Here is a 23,877-nt window from a genome sequence, read left to right as displayed (position 1 = left end):
GAAAAAGAATAGATGTGTGTATATGTATAACTGAACCATATTGCTGTACACCTAAAATTAACACAACTCTGTAAATCAACTATACTCCAACATAAATATAAAATTAAAATTAAAAAGAAGAGAACAGGGGTCATCAAGGGAGGCCATGGTGTAGCCGTGACTGCCAGAGTCCAGCTCCTAACGTCTATAAACTTCTGATTTTCCTCCAGGGATTCCAGCGGGGTGTACCAAGAACCAGGGTATGGGTTCAGCAGGGCAGTGTGCAGGGCACTGGGCCTGTTCTGAGCTGCCCCTTGGACTCTGACCCCCCACCCTGCAGCCTGCCCCCCGTGGCAGGAACAGCAGACAGACAGGCTCAGCCCCTGCTACAAGCCGCCCCTCCCTGCGGCAAAGGCAAGGCTGAGTCGCTCTCAACCGCATCTGCTTCTGGAACCAAGCTCCTTCCTTCTCTAGTGAAGGATCTGCTAGCAGCTCACGCCTTCTCTGAGTTCTGGCTCAGGGCTCAGCTCTAGTGCAGCTCAGTCTGTGGGGCCTTAGTTCCCCAACCAGGGATTACGTCAAACCCACGCCCCCTGCAGTGGGAGCTCGGAATCTTAACCACTGAACTGCCAGGAAAGTCCCTGGACTTTTCTGCTTACCGACTGTGCCTTGGAGAAGTGACCTAGTGCCTCCTCTATAAAACAAGCATAGTCACAGACGCTACCTTCTGGGTGGCTCTTTGCAGGATTAAAAGCGCTAATACAGCATAGTCCTGTTAAGGAGAAGGTCTGCTCCATTGTACGGACCTCCATGAATGTTGGGCGGGGAGACCCTGTGAGGTCCTTGCTGTGATTTTCACTGTCATTGGTATTGCATCCTAGACTTGTTTCACGGTTGGGATAGATTAACTTCTCTCCCTGAAGATTTAGTTCCTTTTTTTTTTAAGTTTCTTCTGCTCCCTGCATATTGTCTTCTCTGAATTCCTTTGTTTCTCTTTTTGCTCTCTCTCTTTGTTCCCTTGAATGTCTGGTGGTCTGGGTGTCTGTGTGCACACTGAAGTGTGAGCAGCCTTCAAAACAGTACCCAGCGATTGGCACTCCCTGGTACTGGCACCTCCTACGTAGGTCCCTCCCAAGGTGGCTAGAGCAGCCTGGGTCACCAACGTGATACAGCAGAAGTGATGGAGTGTGACTTCCAGGACTAGGTCAGGAGAGACACGGCAGCTCCCAGCCTGCTGTCTGGTACCACTCACTGCCATTCTGTGCACAGAGTCCGGCGGCCCGTGGGAAGTCTGTGGAGAAGAGCCAAGTCCTCTTTCCAACAGACACCACGGAAGGGAGCCATCTGCGAGGGGGCACCTCCAGCTCCTATCAGCAGTCAGACCTCATGAGCAACCTTCAGCCAGAACACACAGCTGAGCCCTTCCAGAATTCTTGATGGCGAGGTAATAACCATCAACTTCTGTTCTAGGTCACTGCATCGCCAGGCGACTTATTACACGGCAATAGGTCACTAACACAGGAAGGGTAGTTGGCTGACTGGGTAGCGAAGGTAATCTGGGTGTCCAATTGCTCACCAGCTAAACTTTCGGTCAACCGCGGGTGTAGCCCCACCCCACACACCAGGATTTAGAGGTCCTTGACCCTCCGATCCTGAGACTAGAATTCTAGAGTTCTGCCAAGCCAACATGCCCCTCGTTTGTAAGAAGTAGGTTTCAGTTTCCCAGTTCTGAGGAAGTAGTTATCATTTTTCCTTTTGCTTGTCCAAAATTTCATTGTTGTGGCTCATCTCTGCCATCCCCTCTCTCGTCTTCTTTGGCCTTATGGGTTGTATCACTGTTTTTAATTTGCTGTCATTTACCAGGCTGTGGGAGAGGGCAGAGTTCAGGCGGGTGTCCCGTCTGCCACATTTGGTCCAAGTCAGAGGCGGTCTTCCAGCATCTGAAAACCGCTGTGGCTGCTGGAGGGCTCAGCTAGGCCCCTCCATCCTTAGAAGGTCGGCGCTGTGGGCAGGTAGAGCTGAGAAGGGCTTGAAAGGCCCAGCACACCCCTGAGTGCTGCAGGGCGGGTGTGGCTTGGGGAAGGGGAGGAGGCGGAGGAGGCCTACCCAGCCCTTGCAGAGTGCAAGATGGTGAAAGGAAAGGCCTGGAAGATGACAAGAATGAAGACATGTAATCAGACATGGGTCAAAACTCGAAATGGAACGAGGGTGTTCATGGGACAATCCTCAGAGCAGCTCTATCCTCAGGACACCTGATAAAGACAGGCCCGTGGCTTCAGACAGCATCAGCCTCTCCTGGACAGAAGATGAGGAAGAAACATCGGCTATATGTATTTTAAGGAGTACAACATTCAAAAGGAGTGAGAGAGCAAACATCCTTGCCTTATTCCTTTTCTTTTCTTTAATTCTTTTTTCAGCTGTGCTGGGTCGTCACTGCCGTGCTAAGGTTTTCTCTAGTTGCAGCATCTGGCTGCAGAGTTTTTTATAGATATTTTTTATCAAGTTGAGGAAGTTCTCTTCTGTTCCTTATTTATTGAGAGTTTCATTTTGAATTTTGCCAAATACTTTTTCTGCATCTTATTGATCGTGTTGATGTGATGGGTGACATTCACTGATTTTCTCTTGTTGAACCAGCCTTGCTTACCTGGGATAAACTCCACTTTGTCATGGTATGTAATCCTTGGGTGCAATTGTTGATACAATTTACTAATATTTGTTGAGGATTTTTATGTCTGTGCATAAGAGACATTCATCTGTAGTCTTCTTTTCCTGTAAAGTCTTTGTCTGTTTTTGGTATTACAATAATATTGGCATCCCAGAATGAGTTAGTATTAACTCAAAGTATTACCTCTACTTTGATCTTATGGAAAAAATAGTCGAGAATTGTAATAATTTCGTTCTTATATGTTTGGTAGAAATCATCAGAGAACTATCTGGGCCTGATGCTTTCTGTTTTGGAAGCAAACAGAATTGTTGATTCAATGTCTTTAATAAATATAAGCCTATTCAGAGTGTCTATTTCTTCTTGTGTGAGTTTTGGCAAGTTGCCTCTTTCAAGGAACTGATTGATTTCATCCAGGTTATCTAATTTGCCGGCATAGAGTTGTTCATACTATTCTCTGTCTTTTAGTGTCTATGAGATCTGTAGTGATGTTTCATTTCTCACATTAGTAATTTGTGTGCTTCCTTCTCTCTGTCTTTGTTAGCCTGATTAGAAACTTATGATTTTTTTTTTTTTTTTTGATCTTTTCAAAGAACCAGCTTCTGGCTTCATTGATTTTCTCTATTGATTTCCTTTTTTTAATTTAATTGATTTCTGCTCTAATTTTTGTTATTTCTTTTCTTTGGCTAACTTTGGATTTAACTTGCCTTTCTTCTGCTTTCCTAAAACAGAAGCTTATATAACGGATTTTAAATCGTCTTCTTTTCTAATATATGCATTCAACGCTATACATTTTCTTCTAAGCACGGCTTTTGCTGGATTCCACACAACTTGATAAGTTGTATTTCTTTGAAATTTCTCTTGAGATCGCTTCTTTGACCTACATGTCACTTAGAAGTGTGTTGTTTAATCCCTAAATATTTGGGAATTTTCCAGCTCTTTTTCTGTTGCTGACCTCTAATGTAATTCCACTGTGGTCTGGGAGCAAACATCATGTGGCTTCCATTTGTTTAAATTTGGCAAGGTGTATTTTCAGGGCAAAACGTGGCAGATATTGGTGTCTGCTCCAAGTGAGCTTTGGAAAAAAATGTGTATTCTGCGGTCGTTGGATGAAGTAGTCTAGAGGGGTGTGTGTGTGTGCTCGTGCTCAGTCACTCAGTCGTGTCCAACTGGAGACCCCATGGTCTATAGCCAGGCTCTTCTGTCCATGGGATTTTACCTGCAAGAATACTGGAGTGGGTTGCCATTTCCTCCTCTGGGGGAATCTTCCCAACCCAGGGATCAAAGTCATGTCTCCTGCACCAGCAGGCAAGTTCTTTACCACTGAGCTGCCTGGGAAGCCCATAGCTGTCAGGGTATCCAGTCAATTAATGGTGTGTTGAGTTCACATATTTTAGTTTTTACAAAGAGAATATATTCATGTATTTCATGTCTTATTCCTGTAAAGTACCAGTGCAATCAAACAGAAACAACAAATGACGTTTTTGAAAGGCAGCAATGAGCCAGGCAGAATGTGTTTGTTGGGAGCGACATTGTGATCATTGGCACTCAGTCTGCCAGTCTTGCCAGTCTTGCCAGTCCAAATAGGGGTATGGTGGTGCTGACGACCCAAGACCTCAGAGCTGCCACACTGACCAGAGCTGGGGGGGGGAGTCCCCAGTGGTGGGCTTGGGCTCAGTCTAAGAACTGCTCTCAAACACGAGCTGCCGAAGTCCAGCCAAGCCTATTCATCTGTGATCATAACAAAAGTCATGACATTTATGTTCACACTCCAAGCTCGTTTATAGGATTAAGCAATTGAAGGTGAACGTCATATTTGTCTTGTACTTTGGATCAGACACTAAGCATGCCAGCTCACAGAACTGAAGGGACCTACCTGCGAGAAGGCAGATATCACAGACGAAATTGCATTTCCAGCCTTCTCTTAGGCAACTCTCATTGAATGTGCAACATTTCTTTGAGGTATTTAACTTGTTATTACTCCTCCTTTCCTAACGGACATTAACTGCAGGAAATCTCCAGTTCAACAGGAAACCATATCAACCAAAAACTGTCTAGTAAATAAACAGGGAGAGCCGAATGTACATCACCTAACACCAATGCAAGAGGTTCTACCCAGCGTTCTGTCCGAGTTCTTTCCTCTGTCCCTTTCTTTATGTTCCTCTAGGGGCTCAGATGGTAAAGAACCAGCGTGCAGGGGGGGAGACCCTAGTTCAATCCCTGGGTTGGAAAGATCCCCTGGAGAAGGGCATGGCAACCCACTCCAGTATTCTTGCCTGGAGAATTAATTCCATGGACAGAGGAGCCTGCTGGGCTACAGTCCGTGGGGTTGCAAAGGGCGGGACACAACTGAGCGACTGACACACATCCTTCAGATGGAAGAAGTCCACTTAGAAGGAAGGTCTCAGTGACCTACAAAAGTAGAGAGCCAGGTGCAGCACAAGGCAGAAACGCTGCCTTCCCAGTGTTGACGTGTTCATCTGATGGTATCATTGTTCATCCGATTTTATCAAAATTAGTTCCCAGGTACCAACCACAGAGAAACTTGACTTTTATCAATGCAGCAAGCATGAGAAGTTAACTAAACAAGCGGTACAGAGGAAAAAGGTGTAGGCACATATGTTTCCACAGATCTCTAAAGATTCGTGATGAAATTTCCATGGTCTTACTCAGAGGTGGTTAGAAGTACAGTGAATCAGATGAGACTTCTTTCTCTTGTTTTTAAGTCTTTATTGAATTTGCTACAATATTGCTCCCGTTTTATGTTTTGGTTTTTGGCCACAAGGCATGTGGGATCTTAGCTTCCAACCAGCTATCTGACCCTCACACTCTGCATTGGAAGGCAAAGTCTTAACTACTGGGCCACCAGGGAGTCCCCAGACAAGATTTCTTAATCATTCATTTTTAAAGTTAGAATCATCTAGAATACTCTTAAACCCTTTCAGCCCTACATGAGACTGATTGTGAGAGAAAGAGTAAGTGATTGCTGCAGTGAGTATGTGTGACTTTTTGGAAAATATGTTAGTTTACTGTGGAGACAATGATGTCATGGGTAAAAACAAAGCTATCAAAAAATTCAATATACATACTTTTTTTGTAATACACTCATGGTTCATAGGGAACAAAAATGTTTCATAAATCAGCCCAAGTGTTGTATACAAATTACAGTATTTGGAGGAATAATGACTTTTATTATAGTTATACGACACTTCTCAGCAAATAAATTTCTCTAATCGCTCCTAAATCAAAGAACTTTCAACTTTTGTTTTCAAAAGCAATTTCCTTATTTCTTACTAATTCTGCCAACCATTCAACTGTTAAGAGAAAAGTTCAAACTTATATGTAATTGTGCTAGAGATGACCAGCATTTTTAGAAATGTTTCATATGAGATATAGTTGTTTTGTGAACCTACATATAAGTTAGAAAATATAATTTTCCTTTGAAATTGCTTTCCAAAGCCTAGAGAAAATTAATGTGCATAATGACACCTTCCAATGAGCCATAAATTTACAGTCTTTCCAAACACATTTGCCTGGATCTCAAACATAACTAGTTAGGGGTAGGGGGCTAAATTAGGAGTTTGAGATTAACATATACACAATACGGTATATAAAATAGATGATCAACAAAGACCTACTGTATACCACAGGAGCTATATTCAATACTTTGTAATAACCTGTAAGGGAAAATAATATGAAATATATATATATATATATATATATATATATAGTTGTTGTTGTTCAGTCTCTCAGTCATGTCCAACTCTCTGCGAATGCATGGACTGCAGCGCGCCGGGCCTCCCTGTCCATCTCCAACTCCCGGAGCTTAGTCAAACTCATGTCCATTGAGTCGGTGATGCCATCCAACCATCTCACCCTCTGTTGCCCCCTTCTCATGCCCTCAATCTTTCCCAGCATCAGGGTCTTTTCCAGTGAGTCAGCTCTTCAAATCAGGTGGCCAAAGTATTGGAGCTTCAGCTTCAGCATCGGTCCTTCCAGTGAATACTCAGGATTGATTTCCTTTAGGATTGATTGGTTTAATCTCCTTGCTACCCATGAAATATATATATATATGTACATGAAAGTGATGTCGCTCAGTGGTGTCTGACTCTTTGCGACCCCATGGACTGTAGCCTACCATGCTCCTCTGTCCATGGGTTTTTCCAGGCAAGAATACTGGAGTGGGCTGCCATTTCCTTCTCCAGAGGATCTTCTCGATCCAGGGATTGAACCTGGGTCTCCCGCATTGTAGGCAGACACTTTACCATCTGAGCTACCAGGGAAGTACATATGTATGTATAAAAAATAGACTTCTTTGCTGCACACCTGAAACAAATAACATTATAAATCAACTATACTCCAATAAAAAGTGAAAAAAAAAAAAAAAAAATGAAGTCAGCCAAAAAACGAAAACCTGTAACTAGTTAACTTTTATTTCTCCTCTCACTCCTGTGGCCAGGTGCTTGCTTGGGGCCACTGAAGATCAGAGGACGCACTTGATACATCCTTAAATCAATCCCGTATATTCACTGGAGGAACTGATGCTGAAGCTGAAACTCCAGTACTTTGTCCACCTGATTCGAAGAGCCGACTCATTAGAAAAGACCCTGATGCTGGGAAAGATTGAAGGCAAGAGAAGAAGCGGACGACAGAGGATGAGATGGTTGGATGGCATCACTGACTCGATGCACATGAGTTTGAGTAAACTCCAGGAGTTGGTGATGGACAGGGAGGCCTGGTGTGCTGCAGTCCATGGGGTCGCAAAGAATTGGACACAATTGAGTGACTGAAGGACAAAAGTCCCTACATGTATCCGGATCTACAGGGGCAAGTTACAGGATTCCAAATTTTACTTCCGGTGGTGCCACAGCGCTTCTCTGGGGAGAAGTGTTGCTTTTCCTGGTGTCCTCCTACAAGCGCAAATATGCCTGAGAGCAGGTCCTCCCAGCCCGCTGGCCTCAGTGAATTCTAGGATGAAGAATGGACAGGCCAAGGCTGCTCCATGGATGACTATCAGTGAAAGAAGGAGAAAAGGGAGACCTTGTCTTACGGATCCATGAGGGTGAGATTCAGCTGCATGAAACAGAACAAAATAAGAATGGCTTAGACATGCTAGAAGCCTAGTTCTTCCTTCCACAAAGGCAGTCATTCGAAGCTGGTGGGATGTGGACTCCATATGCATTCTGGAACTGCAGCCCTGCACCTGGCCTCCATCCTCAGGGTTGCCTCGGGGTCCCAGACAGGCTGCCAGAAGAAGAGAAGTAAATGCAAAAGGAGACGCCACCCTGCCAAGTCAGTTCCCTTTAGACCGCCTTCTGGGAAGTCCCACAGACTGCATCACATTGCCAGAGGCAAATCACAAGGACACAGCTGACAAATCGGTACTTCACTCTGGGTCACAATGTGCCCAGTTAAAAATAGGGGCAAACAAAGAGGAAGTGAGGAGTGAGCGGAGCAGGAATGCTGGGGGCGGCGGTCAGCCTGTCTCTGCATTTGGCAAGACGTGAAGGTCACGACTGGCCTTGCAAGATCTGGTCTGACGTTGTTCTCGGCTCTCTTAAGAATGCTTGCTTCCTTTAGGCCTCTCCCGGGTGGGGGACCGTCCTAAGGACTGGAAGAGCCCAGTCCTGGCAAGTGTGGTTATTTGTCCAGAAGAGTCAGACATCAAGTCCCACCATATCCCTCCCCCTGGTGGCTCAGATGGGAAAGAATCTGCCTGCTGTTACGGGAGACTGGGGTTTGATTCCTGGGTTGGGAAGATCCCCTGGAGAAGGGAATAGCTACCCACTCCAGCATTCTCGCCTAGAGAACTCCATGGACAGAGGAGCCTGGTGGGCTACAGTCTATGAGGTTGCAAAGAGTTGGACACGACTAAGCATGCATGTCAGGCTGAAGAAAAGACACATGTGCAGAGACCCACTGAGCATGTTGCACGCAGCCCACAGGGGTGCAGTAACGGTCCCTGCGGGCCCAGGAGGCGGGACGCCCTTCCCCAAGTGGCTGTCCGCTGGGAAGGCAGCTCGGGACATTGATAGAGACGTGGCTTGCTTCCAGCCCCTAGCGGACTAGCATGGGCTCCTGTCGTGACGACCACAGGAGTTCAACACCCAGCCGAGTGTCCTCCTTGCTGGAGAAGACCCTCAGCACACACACCTGTGGGTCGCAGTGTCGGCTCTCTGTAAACGTGCTCCGTGTGTCTGTTCTGTCTGGGGAGAGCTGGGGGTCGGATCATCCTGCTGATACGGGCAAGTCCATAGAGACAGACTGCTTACACCTTGGTAGGTTTTTATTTTCTTTTAAAACAATGCTTAGGGGCCTTCCCTGGGGGTCCAGTGGTTAAGAGTCCACCTGCCAGTGGAGGGGACACGGGCTCAGTGCCCAGCCTGGGAAGACCCCACACGCTGCGGGGCAACAGATCCCCACCGCCACAAGTAGGGAGGCCGTGTGCTGCAGTTCCCGAAGCCTGCGTGCTCAAGAGCCCGCGCTCGGCACCGAGAGGCCACCGCCCTGAAAAGCCTGCCCACCACCACGGGGAGTGGCCCCTGCTCACCACAAGTGGAGACAGCCCGAGCAGCAGCAGAGACCCAGTGCGGCCAAAAAGAAAGAAAATGAAATTTAAAAAAATAAAACGATGATTGAGATGAGTGGATAAAGAAGGTACGGAATATATACATACACAAAGGAGTGCTGGTCGCGTGCTCAGTTGCTCAGTCGTGTCCTGCTTGTTTCGACCCCGTGGACTGTAGCCCGCAAGGCTCCTCTGTCCATAGAATTCTCCAGGCAAGAACACTGGAGTGGGTTGCCACTTCCTTTTCCAGGAGATCTTCCCGACCCAGGGATCGAACCTGAGTCTCCTAGATTGCAGGTGGATTCTTTACCATCCGAGGTACCAGGGAAGCCCGTACAATGGAGCACTGCTGCTGCTGCCAAGTCGCTCAGTCGTGTCCGACTCTGTGCGAGCCCATGGACTGCAGCCCACCAGGCTCCTCCATCCATGGGATTTTCCAGTTGCTCAGTCGTGTCCGACTCTGTGCGAGCCCATGGACTGCAGCCCACCAGGCTCCTCCGTCCATGGGATTTTCCAGGCAAGAGTACTGGAGTGGGTGCCATTGCCTTCTCCAACGCAGGAAAGTGAAAAGTGAAAGTGAAGTCGCTCAGTTGTGTCCGACTCTGTGCGACCCCATGGACTGCAGCCCACCAGGCTCCTCCATCCATGGGATTTTCCAGGCAAGAGGACTGGAGTGGGTTGTCATTGCCTTCTCCGACAATGGAGTATTAGTGAGTCTTAAAAAAAGAACCACACTTTGCCCCTTGAAGCAACCTGGATGGACTCAGAGGGCATCATGCTAAGTGAAGTAGGTCAGACAGAAAGAGACAAACACTGTGTGGTCTCACAGCAACAAAACAGTGAAAGTAGCAAATAAGAAGCAGGCGTAGAGCCACCAAGAGCAAACCGGTGGCTTCCAGCGAGGAGAGGGAAGGCGTGCGCTGCCCGAGGAAGAGGCACTCACCAGATGCTCTCTCCATCGCTGCCACCTGCCCGGCCCCACATCCGACACTGGCCTCACCGTTTCTCTGTCTTGGGTCCGAAGGGAACCCCCTTCCAGCTCACCGCACAGTCTTCCTGGCCTTTCCTCAGCTTAGCCGAGCATTACTTTTAAACCCTCATTCTGATCTTTGTTTTGTGTTTACAGAAGTAGATTCCTTTTATTCCTTTCCCCAGACAGGCCTAATCCCTTTGGAATTCGAGCTTTTAAAGAGCACCTCCTTGGTTATGGAAAGGCAGCCCGCCACCCTGCTGCAGAGAGGAAACACGCCCCACCCCTTCACCGCCCCGGGCAAAGGCACCCTGGCTCCCCCTTCCCTCAGCTTCCCTCCCATTTCTTGTTGGGTTGGCACCAAGGGCAACCTGGAAAAAGAGGAGGGAGGGGTAGGGGGTGCAGGGGGACAGAGAGGCGGAAGCAGGTGGCTCACCCTGGACCCTGAGGCCTGACCGCACCCTGCTGGGGGATCGTCATCGAAGGAAGGGACACAGTGCCACCACCCCAGCCACCCAGCTGCCAGGAAGGGGGCAGGCAGCCGGGCGTGGCTGCCACAACGGGGAGCCACTGCCACCGGGGCCCTGCCAGGGCGGCCCCACGCAGGAACCAAGGGCGGGAGAGGGCACCTGATGACGCCTCTCACTCCTCCTGCAGCTGCAGGTCCCGAGGGTGCTCCCTGATAAACAGCTGTTCACAAAGCCTCTGAGTTCACTTCCCGGGGAGACCGAGCTGGGAAGCAGAGACCGTTGGCACAACAGGTGAACGCCCTAACACCCGAGAAGACAGTGCGCTACGGTTGTCCTTTCAGGGGACAATGATGAAGTCACTGTTCCATGTGGAGTTGGAGCACACGGCATCAGTGAGTTCCCTCGGGCCTACGTGCACGACTCCATGTCCATCATGCAGAGATTAAAAGTCCTGAGAGGTGGTTACTCTGTTCCCCCATTTTACAGATGAGGCGACCGAGGACCAGGGAGAACACAGTCCTCGCTCAGGGCACCGCGGCTCGTGGCTACGCTGCGGCTGACCCTGGAGGCTCATTGCAGAGTCTGTGCTCCCACACCAGGCGCCTCCTCCTCCCCTGCCAATGGGCTAGGTTCTCCTCCAGGGCTAGTCCTCCTCCAGGGCTAGTCCTCCTCCAGGGCTAGGTTCTCCTCCAGGGCTAGTCCTCCTCCTGGGCTAGTCCTCCTCCAGGGCTAGGTCCTCCTCCTGGGCTAGTCCTCCTCCGGGGCTAGTCCTCCTCCAGGGCTAGTCCTCCTCCAGGGCTAGGTCCTCCTCCGGGGCTAGGTTCTCCTCCAGGGCTAGTCCTCCTCCTGGGCTAGTCCTCCTCCGGGGCTAGTCCTCCTCCTCCCCTGCCAACGGGCTAGGTCTTCCTCTGGGGCTAGGGCAGGTGGTCTGGTCTCGGTCCCTGCCGGGGACAGGAAGGCAACAAAGAAGGATAGGAAGATGAGACAACGGAAGAGCAGAGCTTGAATAGAAATGCAAATCTCAAAAGACATTCTTTTTTTTTTAGTTAAAAGCGTGTCTCTCGGAGGTCGCTGGTGGGCCAGTGGTTACGAATCCACCTGACAATGCAGGGGACACCGGTTTGATCCCAGGTCTGGGAAGATCCCACACGCCCTGGAACAACTAAGCCCACAGCCCATCTCCTGAAACCTGTGCCCCAGAGCCTGAGCTCTGCAACGAGAGACACGGATAGGAAACCTGAGCCCCGCAAGTGGAGAGCAGCCCCACTCCAGGCAACCGACACGCATGAGCAGCACCAAAGACCCAGCACAACCAAAAATAAGGAAATTAACTATTTTTTGAAATAGCATGACTCAGGTAGAAATATAAAATGAGCATATACCAGACCTCTGTTGAACTGATTGTATTAGTTTTCTAGGGTTAATGTAACAAATTACCACTTAGCAGATGGTTTAAACCAGTATGAAGGTGTTCTCCCCAGTTTTGGGGGCCAGAAGGCCCAGTGAGGGTCCGCAGTGTGGCACCACCTGCCCCCACATCCAGCCTCTAAAGGAGAGCCTTCCTCCCAGTCTCGCCTGTCCTCCGCAACGCCACTCATTACTGGATTTCTTTCTTTTTCTCTTTTTCTTTTTTTGCTGCAACAGGCCACATGAGGACTCTCAAGCTCTTCAACCAGGGATTGAAACCGCGCCCCTGCAGTAGAAGCTTGGAGTCTTCATCTCTGTACGGCCAGGGAAGCCCCCCTCATCACTGGATTAAAGGCCCATGCGAGGAACCCAGGTCTGTGTGTGGGCTGGAAAAGAATTTCCAGACATGAGGCAAAATGAGAGGAGAATAGAGTTTATCAGAGCGGGAGACGCTGTTAGAACAGCAGGCAGCTTCAAGGGAGAGTCAACGCTTTGGGGGGTTGGAGCCAATTTCTTTTATAGCCGCAAGACAAAGAAAACTCCTGCTGGAAGGATGGCATTAGGTCATGGGCTAGGGGGCTATAGCGTGGGTCACAGGGTGGCTATTTTTACCTAATATGGGGTCGGGGGGCTCATGGCAACGGTTGCTATGGAGCTTGGTCAGTGCCGGAGATGACCTTGGTACAGGGTTACACCTGTGGCCTTGGGACAGGGCCTTCACCTGCCACCATTCAATCCACTAAGCCTGTTAATGATGGAGCCAGCAGGAGAATGAGTTCTTTCAAAGGAAAATTTGAGAAACAGAGGTTTACCTAGTCAGTTAGCTAAGGTGCGTGAAAGAACTTTGCTAACTTAGGGATGAACCGAACGGTTCATGTCTCACGGGAAAATAAAACTGGAACCTTGCGGGTTGTCGTTTCCTACAGACGGAAATCTATTTGGACAAGCATGTTCAAGTTAGCATGTGACTCACAAGTTCAGTAGTGAATGGAAAATTAAGCAAAGTTCATCGCTTAGACCATCGTTATCCAATAGAACTTTCTGCAATGATGGCATATTCCGTATCTGGCTGTCCAGCCCAGTAGCCACATGGGCTACTTGAAATGCCGCCACTATGGCTGAGAAACTGAATTTTGAATACTAGTGGATTGTAATTAAAGTTTAAATAGAAAGCCACCAGTGGCAGTGGGCTGGTGCAGCCCTAAAGAATTCAATAACCCCTCACAGGACCTCTAGACAATGGAATATTGAAAGGATACACCGTTATCGCTTATATATAGAATCTAAAACAATGGTACAAATAATTTATTTTTCTACTCAATACTCTGTAATTACCTACATGGGAAAAGCATCTTAAAAAGTATATATATACACACACACACATATATATATATGTCTGACTCATTTTGCTGTACACTTGAAACTTACACAATATTGTAAATCCACTATATTCCAATGGGCTTCCCAGGTGGCTCAGTGAGTAAAGAATCCATTTGCAATGCAGGAGACGCGGGTTCAATTCCTGGGCTTGGAAGATCCCCTGGATGAGGGCATGGCAATCCATTCCAGTATTCTTGCTTGGAGAATCCTACGGACAGAGGAGCCTGGTGGGCTACAGTCTATAGAGTCACAGAGAGTTGGACACAACTGAAGCGACTGAGCACGCATGCACTATAATACAATAAAAATTAATTTTTAAATAAAGGATATACTGTTGGCTTTTTTTCCAAGTTGGTATCATCTTTCTTACAACGTTAAATGGCAGAACTCAGACCAGGCCAACCACAGGAGGGGTGGGACTTGGGGCGGAATTGGCAGTGGAGTGTCCATGGAGTCAGAAGAGCACTTTTATTTGGTTCTGATCAATCACTGTCCTGTTGCCAGAATTATAGAACGTTTGGGGAGGGGCCAGACATGTGTTTGGCCCCTCCCCAAATCTCTCAGCGTTTCTTGATATTCAGAGATTAGCCAGTAGGTGATCTCTGCCCCGGGAAATCAGCCCACATTCATTGTCCTCCCACAACGTGCTTTATTTTTAGTTGCCTTTGTTACAATGCCATCCAGCTCTAGGCTTCACATGTGTTGGACCCCCTTCCCCGCACCCCAAGCGGTGCAATTCATTTCAGCTCAACAAACATTTACTGAGCACCTACTATCTACAAGGACTGGCCAAAAAGCAGGAAGACTGAACTAAGGAATTCCCTGAAACGAGATGAAAAGCGTGAAAGAAAAGTTGGGAACGTGGAAGAGACTGTCACGTGCTTCCCACGTCCACCTGAACACGTTTCAGAAGGAGGACAGAGTGGATAAATGGGATCAAATATCTCAAAAGAAGAAAAATGTCCAGAGTTAATGAAATGCACGAGTCCTCTGAACAACAGTGCCCCAAAGACCAAAATAGGAGAAAGAAAAGATGCCATGTGCTTAATGGTGACATTGTGGTGAGATTTCAGAATACTAGGGACATGGCCTTGATCTCCCTGAGGAAAAAGGAAAAAGCAGATGATTTTTTTTTTAATAAAAATAAAACACTGTATGGCGGGTGGGGGGAAGGAGTATCACCTTGACCTCACACTTCTCATCAATAACAGCTGATGCGAGAAGACAATGAAGCTGCATCTTTAAAATTCTAATGGAAAAGACTTATGAACATCGATTTCAAGTGAAAATATTCTCGTAGGGAAAAGATGGGCTTCCCAGGTGGCACAGTGGTAAAGAACCCACCAGCCAATGCAGGAGATGCAGGAGACACAGGTTCGATCCCTGGGTTGGGAAGATCCCCTGAAGGAGGGCATGGTAACCCACTCTAGCATTCCTGCCTGGAGAATCCCGTGGGCAGAGGAGCCTGGTGGGCTACAGTCCCTGGGGTCACATTGAGACGGACACACTGAAGCGACTCCGCATGCAGGCGTGTAAGAAAAAATGGAGGCATTTCAGACAAGTGAGAACTCAGAAAAGATACCATTCACAGGACCCGTTTAAAAGGATCGCTGGAGATTGTACTCTACAAAACAACAAAAAGGAATTTAGGAAGAGCGAGACTCTAGAGAAACAATCAGGAGCTAAAGAGAAAATAACTGTTAAAGTGTCATGTTAAGAAAAACAAGTATTCATAAGGAGTTCCATCTATTTTTTTAAATATTTATTTATGTATTTGGCTACATCTGGTCTTAGTTGGCATGTAGGGTCTAGTTCCCTGACCAGGAATTGAACCCAGGCCCCCTGCATTGGGAGTGAGGAGTCTTAGCCCCTGGGCCACCAGGGAAATCCCCAGGAGTTCCATCTATTGAACACATTTAACTTGTGTCACAAATAGGAAGTTTGCTTACCATCAACTTCAAAGAGTCAAGCCTGCAAACGTTTCTGTAACATCTTACGGAACCTTGCTGGGCACTGGTGCATGCAGAGAGACAGGTCCACCGCAGCCAAGAGGGTGACTGGGTTGATGGGGTGTGACACCAGGGTCCCGCCGGAGCTCCAGACCCAGGGACTTGTCCACTTGGCCCAACAGCCTTCGTGCATTGCAAGGCCATCCTGCACAACACGGTCTCACTGGTCCATATTCTGTCTTCTGAAACCACAGATTTTCTTATTTTCTAAAATAAGAGTGTTTGACTCAGAATGAATTTGTATAATTTGCCCTTCTGGTCTTTCTATTAGAGCGCTTAAATGACTCCACGGAGACCTGCCAAAAGCTTTCAAACCTTTAGCATCGAGTGGGAAGTGAAATTGAATAACAAATGAGCTGGAGTCAGGGGGGAAAGTCTTGTTTGAAAAGAGAGGATGCAGCTGCTTTTGAACCTTTTGCTTCATCCCCCCCCCCCCCTCCCCCATTTATAACACCTCTTTCAGAAGTTTAAAACTGTTTGCTTTTCTCCATGAGTCTGAGCCTCAACCAGGGCCGGCAGGAGGGTGGCCGGCTTTGTGTCCATGGGTGAAGACAGCGAATTTTTTGTTTCCGTATCAGGATCTTCAGTGTCTCCCTCTCCTGAGGGATTAGAGATCGTTAATTACTTTCTGTGAAAGAGGGAGCCTCAGGCCTGCGGGCTGGCAGGTTGGCTAAAAATAGCAGCTGTAGGTTATTTTTAAAAACCCTCAAGGAGGAATCCGTGACCATGAGTCACGTTTATCTGGAGTTTGCCTGCTGAGGGAAAACCACAGCGGCCACGTCTGCAGGACAGTCACCCCAGCTCACCTGGCAGGAAATAGAGAAGAACGTGAACGTGTGGAAATTGGAAGACCCACTTTAGTGGAGAATAAATATTCCATTTCCAAAGGATGTGCGCTATTTTCTCAGCGCTGGCTCTTAACTGGGGTTTGTCAGCTTCTGTACAACTCTTTCTACTGTTTTCTTTTTTTTCCTTCCCCAGGACTGTTCGTAATCTATTCTCTGAGGAGGAATTCCATGGCATGTGAGGTATCCGTCTTCTCTGAGACGTCCATTTCACTTGCTTACAGAACATTAAAACGAAATTTTAAGTGATAAATGCATTAATCTACAGCTACTTATGATTAGGCTGTTCGGGCTAAAGTGGAATACATTATCTGTGAGACATCTTTCATACTCCCAAGGCACTTTAAAATAATGAAAACATATAAAATAATATCTAAGTAATTAAAGTAATGGCAAATAAAAGCGTAGCATTATACAGAATTGGGGTAATCCATCTCTTTTTATAACCCTTTGTGACATTGCTATTAATTTTTAAGTAACAAAATGTTGCTCTTGAACCCAAAATGGGCTCTTAACTAATATGTGCACTATTAATTGCTTTGCAAATGCAAAGTGCTACGTTCTACTTTGTAAAAATAAGCCTTGGAGGTTATCTAATAAAATCTGTACACAGGGCCCACTTCTGAGTCATCTGTGCCTCGAAGGAGACTCCCCATGGCGAAACCTTAAAAATAACTTCATCAGACCCTATGGCTCTTCTCAGAGCTGATCCGTGAGTGCTGAGAAACCTGAGGACTCAGCTACTAATTCACCTGTCTCCTTTCAGCTAACGGGCTTTAGCTGAGACAAGGACACTTCTTAAAGTGGTGTCGCCTTCTTTCTCTGTCCCCAGACCAGCTGCTCTCCACCATCACGCCGTCTCTAGATGCTCCTGGGTCCCAGGGAGTAGGCCCGACGGCCTGACTTTCCTCTGTTCACCGGAGTGGGATTGACGCAGCACATCCTGAACTGCCCAGTCCCAGGGGCCTCGTGGGTTCTCCCAGGACCACGTTCAATGGCCCCATGGATGCCTCCCACCCCTCAGAGGCAGGTGAGGGGCCGCAGGGCAGGGTTTCGGGAGGCACTCACACTTGGGCTTGGCCTCTGACAGCCCAGCTTCCTGCCCTGACGTATCCGGCCGGCTTCTCCAGCCTCCCAAGTTACAAGAAGGATCCGCTGGAAATAACTGGCAACGGGCAGCAAGGGCAGCTAGGGCAGCTAGAAAGGATCATCACTTCAAAGCGGGTCCCGGGCCCCCTTTTCCTCGACTCCCCATTCCACCATTCCCCGCAAGGAACTGGCCTGTTTCTGGGCAACTGGAACTGCTCTAGCGGGCTCCCCAGTTTGTGAAACAAACTGCGTGTCATCTGGTGACCTGCTTCTTACCAGCTCTGCTGTAAACCCTTTCGAGGGAAAACACATGCGTAGAAAATCACGAAAATTTCTAAATGTCACAGGTCACGTCTTTTCCTCTTAAGAGATTCTCGACGTAAACGAATATATTAAAGGTTCTGAGAATTCTTGCAAGAGAGAAAAACAGTTGTTTAAATTTGTTTCAAGCACCCTTCAACCACAGAGCCCCTCCCTGAGGGGGCAAGGGGTGGCATCTGTTAATATCTTAGGAAACAGGGGTTCTGAGGAAGCCGAGAGGGAGGGGCTCGGGAAGACGGGGTTGGAAGCCTCAGGAGTAAGGGGACCCTGCGCTCTACTTACCTGTTCGCGGGTCTGTAGGGTGAGTAGGGAGCAGTGGTACATGCAAGGGTCCTGTGGCTCATCCCTTCTCTCCTTCCCTAGTGACCACCCTCCCTTGGTGGGTGCCTGGGAAAAGGGATCTTGGTCTACCAGTATGCCAGTCCCAAGCGGGCACTCGCCATCCTGCTGCTGGAGAATAAACTTTGAAGGGGTATTTCAGGAGAACTCAGGGTAGCAGTCTCAGGCCAGAAATTTGCTCTCCTTAAATAGGTCAGAAACACCAAAGGCAAGAATCAGACAGTGGGGTCCCTGAGCAGAGCCACTCACTCAGCTAGCTCAGAGGCTGACAACAAACAGACAAGAAAGGCCCATCAATGCTGCAAACCCCAAACCTTTCCGTCATTTTGATAAGGCTCGGGCTTTTGACTCTGTGGCAGAGTTTACTGACTCCAGTTAATTCCAGCTTCAAGTAAACCTTAGATGTTGATACTGATTAATTGTCAGCCTAATCTTTATTCAAATACATCAATACGTTTAAGGCCAACATAAAAAGGCAAATATTTGCCCCTTGTGCGAAAGTAACCAGCTTTTAAATAATAGACTTTGCTGGAATCACTAGCAACCATTCTTTATCTTTTTCTCTCACGTTCCAAGCAATCTGGCCTAGCAAACTATATTTACCAAGTAATTAATTTGTTTCCCCTTAAAAAAAATAAATAAATCCAAACATGTGTCATTTGGCTGTCTTCCCAGATGAAAGCAAAGATACTTGGTATCTGAGTTATATTTAGTCGCTCGGTTTTAATTTGGCGTTGATTCTGTCTCACTGTGGTTTATATTTAAGTAGATGCAGAGAACTGTGATCCTGCTGACCCAACTACCTAAAGAATACAAGCGAATGCTGCTGCTGCTCACAGGTCTTGAAGGACTGGAATTGGAGCACGTTTTCACTCATTCACTCGCTTGGTTTTCAGTGGACAATTCTGGGACCTCTCCTCTGGAGAACTGGCGTCCCACTGGAATTTCCTATCCTCCATGTAATAAAACTGTCACCAAGCTCATAAATAGATGCAGATTCATGATGGTTCCAATGACCCCTCCCTACGTGGGGCTCCCCGAGAATGGCTCCCTTCCCCACTCCATCCCTTCCTCCCCAGAACCGGCCCCTCCCCACTCCCCCGGTCCCCTCCGGCAGCGAGGGTGCAGTTGGGAGCCCTCTGGGATTCAGGGTTTCCCATATAAGGCACCAGACCCTGGTTTACTTCGTCTGAAATTCACCAAGGATACACGCAGAGATGCAGACGCAGTCCCAGCTTCCTGGGTGCCCAGCCCTTGGAGCAGAAGGAAACCAGTGAGTTTCATCACGTGGGAGCGGGGGAGCCCTTCTGGGGGGTCCTCTTTACCTGTTCCTAGTCCGGGCTTCCCTGCCCCCCTCCCACCCCCCAGCACCAGCTCCTGGCCCGCAGCAGAGGGCGGTGCCCCAGAGCAGGAGCGTTCCCTGCTTCACCTCCAGGAGCCAGCAAAACGTCTGTAGGAGCGACATGTTCCAGCTGATCCTTGAGGAAAGGAAATTCCTGCAGCTGGAAACAGCAGAGATCTGTGGGCGGGGGCGCTGGAGCGAGAAGCCGCCTGCCTGCCTCCTAGCAGGAGCCGGAAGAGGCCTGAGAGACCCGAGTCGGGTGGGCACCAGCTTCCCTGGGGCCCACACAGGGGGTCAGACTTGGGGGGGGTCCTCCTGCGTGTCTCTGAGGTTCATGCCTCTGACATGTCACAGACACGGCAGATTGAGCTTCCCCTGCCCAGCACAGGACCCGGGTTGCTGGGGGTACAGCTCTGTGCCCTGGGGGTGACCAGGAGAGGCGGCCCCTGGGAACCCCCCACTGTGCCTTGCAGGCTGCCTGTGGCCCTCAGGAAGGCCAAAACTGATTCAGGTTCAGGTTCCAGCACTCTAGGGAGAGTGGAAACTTAAATCAGAGATTAGTGAATCTTCTATAAATTGGGGCTTCCCTGGTGGCTCAGACGGTAAAGAATCTACCTGCAATGCGGGAGACCAGGGTTCCATGTCTGGATCGGGAAGACCCCTGGAGGAGGGAATGGCTACCCACTCCAATGTTCTTGTCTGGAGAATTCCATGGATGGGGATCCTGGCGGACTCTACTCCGTGATGTAGCAAAGAGTAGGACACAACTGAGCGGCTGACACACTTTGACTTTTTCAAGTGAGCTGTGTTTGTTTCCCACCAGTTCCCGGCTGCGATTGCATCCACAGCTGGAGCTGGAGGTGAGGGGAAGGGGCCTTGCTTGCTGCCCCCGGAGTACACGCAGGTCCCATGGGGCCCAGATGCAGAGGCCCCTACCCCCTTCTCACCACCCACTCCTCCTCCTCCCTACCCATCACTCCAGACTGGGGAAACCCTCGTCTCCTGAGGACCCCATGCTGCCTTCCCCAGCGCCAGGAGCCACTGTCTCAGGGGGTCAGTGTGCACCTGTACCTGGGGCTTCGGACAAAGGCTGGCTGGTCTGATGCCAAGGACTTCATGTCAAAGCCGTGAGGCGGGCCAGAAGGGGAGGACCACATTTCTCGTGAGGAGGGCCAGAAGGGGAGGACCACATTTCTCGTGACGAGGGCCAGAAGGGGAGGACCACATTTCTCGTGAGGCGGGCCAGAAGGGGAGGACCACGTTTCTGAGCCTGGGCACGCTGTTTGGGTGTGCGTAGTCATGGTGATAGCTGGAGGGGAAGAAAGGCAGATGGCAGAATCTTGTGGCTTTGCCATTCGCCCAGATTCCTAATCTTTTGTTTGTTTTTTCAAGTTTCCAGTGGCAGCAAATTGAGGGTGATACGGACAAAAGACGATGCAGCCCTCAAGCCCATAGCCACTGCAGTTGCCTGCCCCCTTTCCCCAGCTGTGCACCCTGAGGGGATTCACGACAGAGAGAAACAGGATTCTGGCCCTAGATAGCTAAGGTGCATATCGAAGAGTGATTTCAGTGAGCCCAGACTCTTGCATCTTTCCAGAGCTAGAAAAGCTCTGACTTCATTAACTTGGGTTATCTGGTTTTCTTTAACAGAAATCTTTTGTAATCAGTCCTAAAGGAAATCAACCCTGAATATTTATTGGAAGGACTGATGTTGAAGCTGAAGCTCCAGTACTTTGGCCACCTGCTGCGAAGAGCCGACTCATTGGAAAAGACCCTGATGCTGGGAAGACAAAAGGAGAAGGGAGAGGCAGAGGATGAGATGGTTAGATAGCATTGTCGACTCAATGGACGTGAGTTTGAGCAAACTCCAGGAGATGGTGAAGGACAGGGAAGCCTGGTGTGCTGCAGTCAATGTCGTTGCAAAGAGTTGGACACGACTTAGCGACGACTGAGCAACAGCAAAATCTTTTGATATTCTGATTACCTGATTTTTGTTGCAAAAGCTTGTGTATGTCTTAGCTCCTCCCTTACCTCTTCAGAGCAGTGGATCAGCACCATCTGGCAAGCCATGTCCCGGGCTTAAACCCTCACAAAGTCCACAAAATAAAACATGATTCTCCACCTCCAGGTGGTGTATTTTTTCCAGTTGATAGTGAGAAGAAAGGCTTAATTTGTCCCACCTTTGAACACATGACCCACCCTAGCCTACAACCTTGATAAGAATTAAGCATACACACCCACCCTGATAAAACTGCAGAGCTGCAGAGGTGAAGCTCCACTTTTTACAAAAATGGGAAACGGAATCCTCAATTAATACTACAGTTTCACCAACCCTGATGGCTCAGTTGGTAAAGAATCTGCCTGCAATGCAGGTGACCCCGGTTTGATTCCTGGTCAGGAAGATCTGCTAGAGAAGGGAAAGGCTGCCCACTCCAGTGTTCTGGCCTGGAGAATTCCGTGGACTGTATAGTCCATGGGGCTGTAAAGAGCTGAGCAACTTTCACTTCACTTCACTTCTTCACTAAAATCCAGTACTCCACAGACAGATTTTGGTAGATTGCTTTTCTTTGGAAAGAAAAGAATGCTTAAAACTCAGAGGTCTTAAACTTAAGCTTTCAGAAACAGAAACACAGGAGAGAACAACGTCATAGACACCAAGGGGGAAAGCGGGGAGCATGAATTGGGAGATTGGGATTGACACCCAGACGCGCCTCTGTATGAAGAACCTCCTGCACAGCACAGGGACCTCTACTCAGCGCTCAGCGGTGACCTAAATGGGAAGGAAGTCCAAAAAGAAAAAGGAGAAATATGTATATGCACAGCTGATTCACTTTGCTGTACAGCAGAAAATAATGCAACATTGTAAAGCCACTATACTCCAATTAAAAAAAAAATTTGCCCTTGTCTGCCTCATCTCTTAGCTCTGTCCGATAGCCACCAACAGTTAAGAGACCAAAGCCAAGAAATGAAGACAAATGAGGTAGAAATGGTGAGACCTGGGGCAACTCTGCCGTGAACTGTCGAGTTGCCCGTCTCCTTGCCTTCGCAGGAGTTTCTCCGGCAGGTCCCAGCTCGGATACCTGTCCTCTCGTTTCCTTTTCTTACACCAGCCTTCTCATCTGAACCAGGTCCCACTTGCCTCAAGTCATTTAAAGTTGGGAAACTTCCTTCCAACTCTCAATAGCCCACCTAAGGAATAACAAACTGTGTGCGTGGAAGCCGGGGATAAGCCACATAATTAATTCAGGTTATCAGCCAAATAACCAATTCATTTTAGCCTTTCTTCACTGGAAGATTCAAGAACTGCTGAAACATCAGAAACAAATGACTGACCATAGGTTCCCTCCTCACAGCCTGCTGCCTGGGGAAGGCGCCCGCGGGGAGCAGGAACCTCAGGGAGCAGAGTGGAGGTATGGGCCATGGGCCGCTGGGCAGGCACAGGGGGATCGGGCTGGCTTAGACTTGCAGTCAAATCTGGTCTGGGTTTCATCTCTCCAGGCTTCATCAGTCATTAGAAGTGACAATTAGTGGGACTCCCATGGTGGCTCAGTGGATAAGAATCCGCCTGCCAATGCAGGGGACACGGGTTTGATCCCTGGTCCCGGAAGATCCCAGTGAAGAGTAGCCCCTGCTCACCACAAGGAGAGAAAGCCTGGCCCAGCAACGAAGACCCACTGCAGCCAAAGAATTTTTTAAAAACGACAGAGTCTTCCAGAAAGTATTTCCCTGCTGCCCTCCCCGTCCTCTCCCTTGGTTCCCCCCGCCTGCCTTCCATCCCGCCCCCCAGCAGCAGGGCTGCACACTTCCAGAGTGCCAGTCACCCCGCAGTTGTACACTGGAATGCCAGGGACCTGAGAGTGGGTGTGGAATTGCCAGTGTTTCTGCCAAGACGTAGAACTCTGGGCCCCTGGTGAACTCCAGAAGGAAAGGACAGCTCACAGTTGGCATCATTTGTCTCTGTTGGGAACTACTATTACTAAACGTCCTTAAATACCTAGAACGCTTGCTCTGACTCCATCTGAGAGCTGAACTTTGTCTCTTTCAATGTGGTCCCTGAAGAATGAGCAGAGTGAAACCATTTTTCAATAAGCAGTTTCTTTAAAAAAAAAAAAAAAAGCTCCCTATCCATGAGCAAGAACTTTAAATATAAATTTCTTCACAGGACATAAGTTGAAAGGTTTAAAACCTAAGTAAGTCAGAAAACGCAGAACTAATAATGCATGTAAGAAGCATTTGGAGATTTTGCTCTAGATGTAACAAGTGGAATAATAAGAGATTTGCCTTACTGTGAATCTGTTTCTGTTTTGTAAATCAGTTCATTAGCACCACTTTTTTAGATCCCACCTAAAAGTGATACATTTTATTTGTCTTTCTGTGTCTGGCTTACGTCACTAAGTACGATCATCTCTAGGTCCATTCATATTGCTGAAAATGGCATTCTTTTCTTTCCTTTCTTCTTTAACTAAGTTTTATATGTTTACCCAGCTTGCAAATGT

General features: G+C 48.3%; 1 long non-coding RNA gene across 2 annotated transcripts; it reads left to right on the top strand.

Moving 5' to 3' along the window:
- Positions 1–1,161: 1,161 nt before the first annotated feature.
- Positions 1,162–22,280, top strand: LOC101905290 (uncharacterized). Of its 2 annotated transcripts, XR_009493195.1 has the most exons (6): positions 1,162–2,648; positions 7,101–12,006; positions 12,294–12,429; positions 16,427–16,473; positions 17,123–19,312; positions 21,032–22,280. It is a non-coding gene; the product is annotated as an uncharacterized lncRNA (long non-coding RNA). The 2 variants fall into 2 exon arrangements; XR_009493194.1 differs by lacking the exons at positions 16,427–16,473; positions 17,123–19,312; positions 21,032–22,280 and adding an exon at positions 13,561–13,648 and having other exon boundaries at positions 2,073–2,648.
- Positions 22,281–23,877: the final 1,597 nt, after the last annotated feature.

The sequence above is a fragment of the Bos taurus genome, chromosome 27, assembly GCF_002263795.3.
Source record: "Bos taurus isolate L1 Dominette 01449 registration number 42190680 breed Hereford chromosome 27, ARS-UCD2.0, whole genome shotgun sequence".
Classification (NCBI taxonomy): Eukaryota; Metazoa; Chordata; class Mammalia; order Artiodactyla; family Bovidae; genus Bos; species Bos taurus.
The sequence above is the reverse complement of the archived record's forward strand: the minus strand, read 5'-3'. Positions and strand labels throughout refer to the sequence as shown.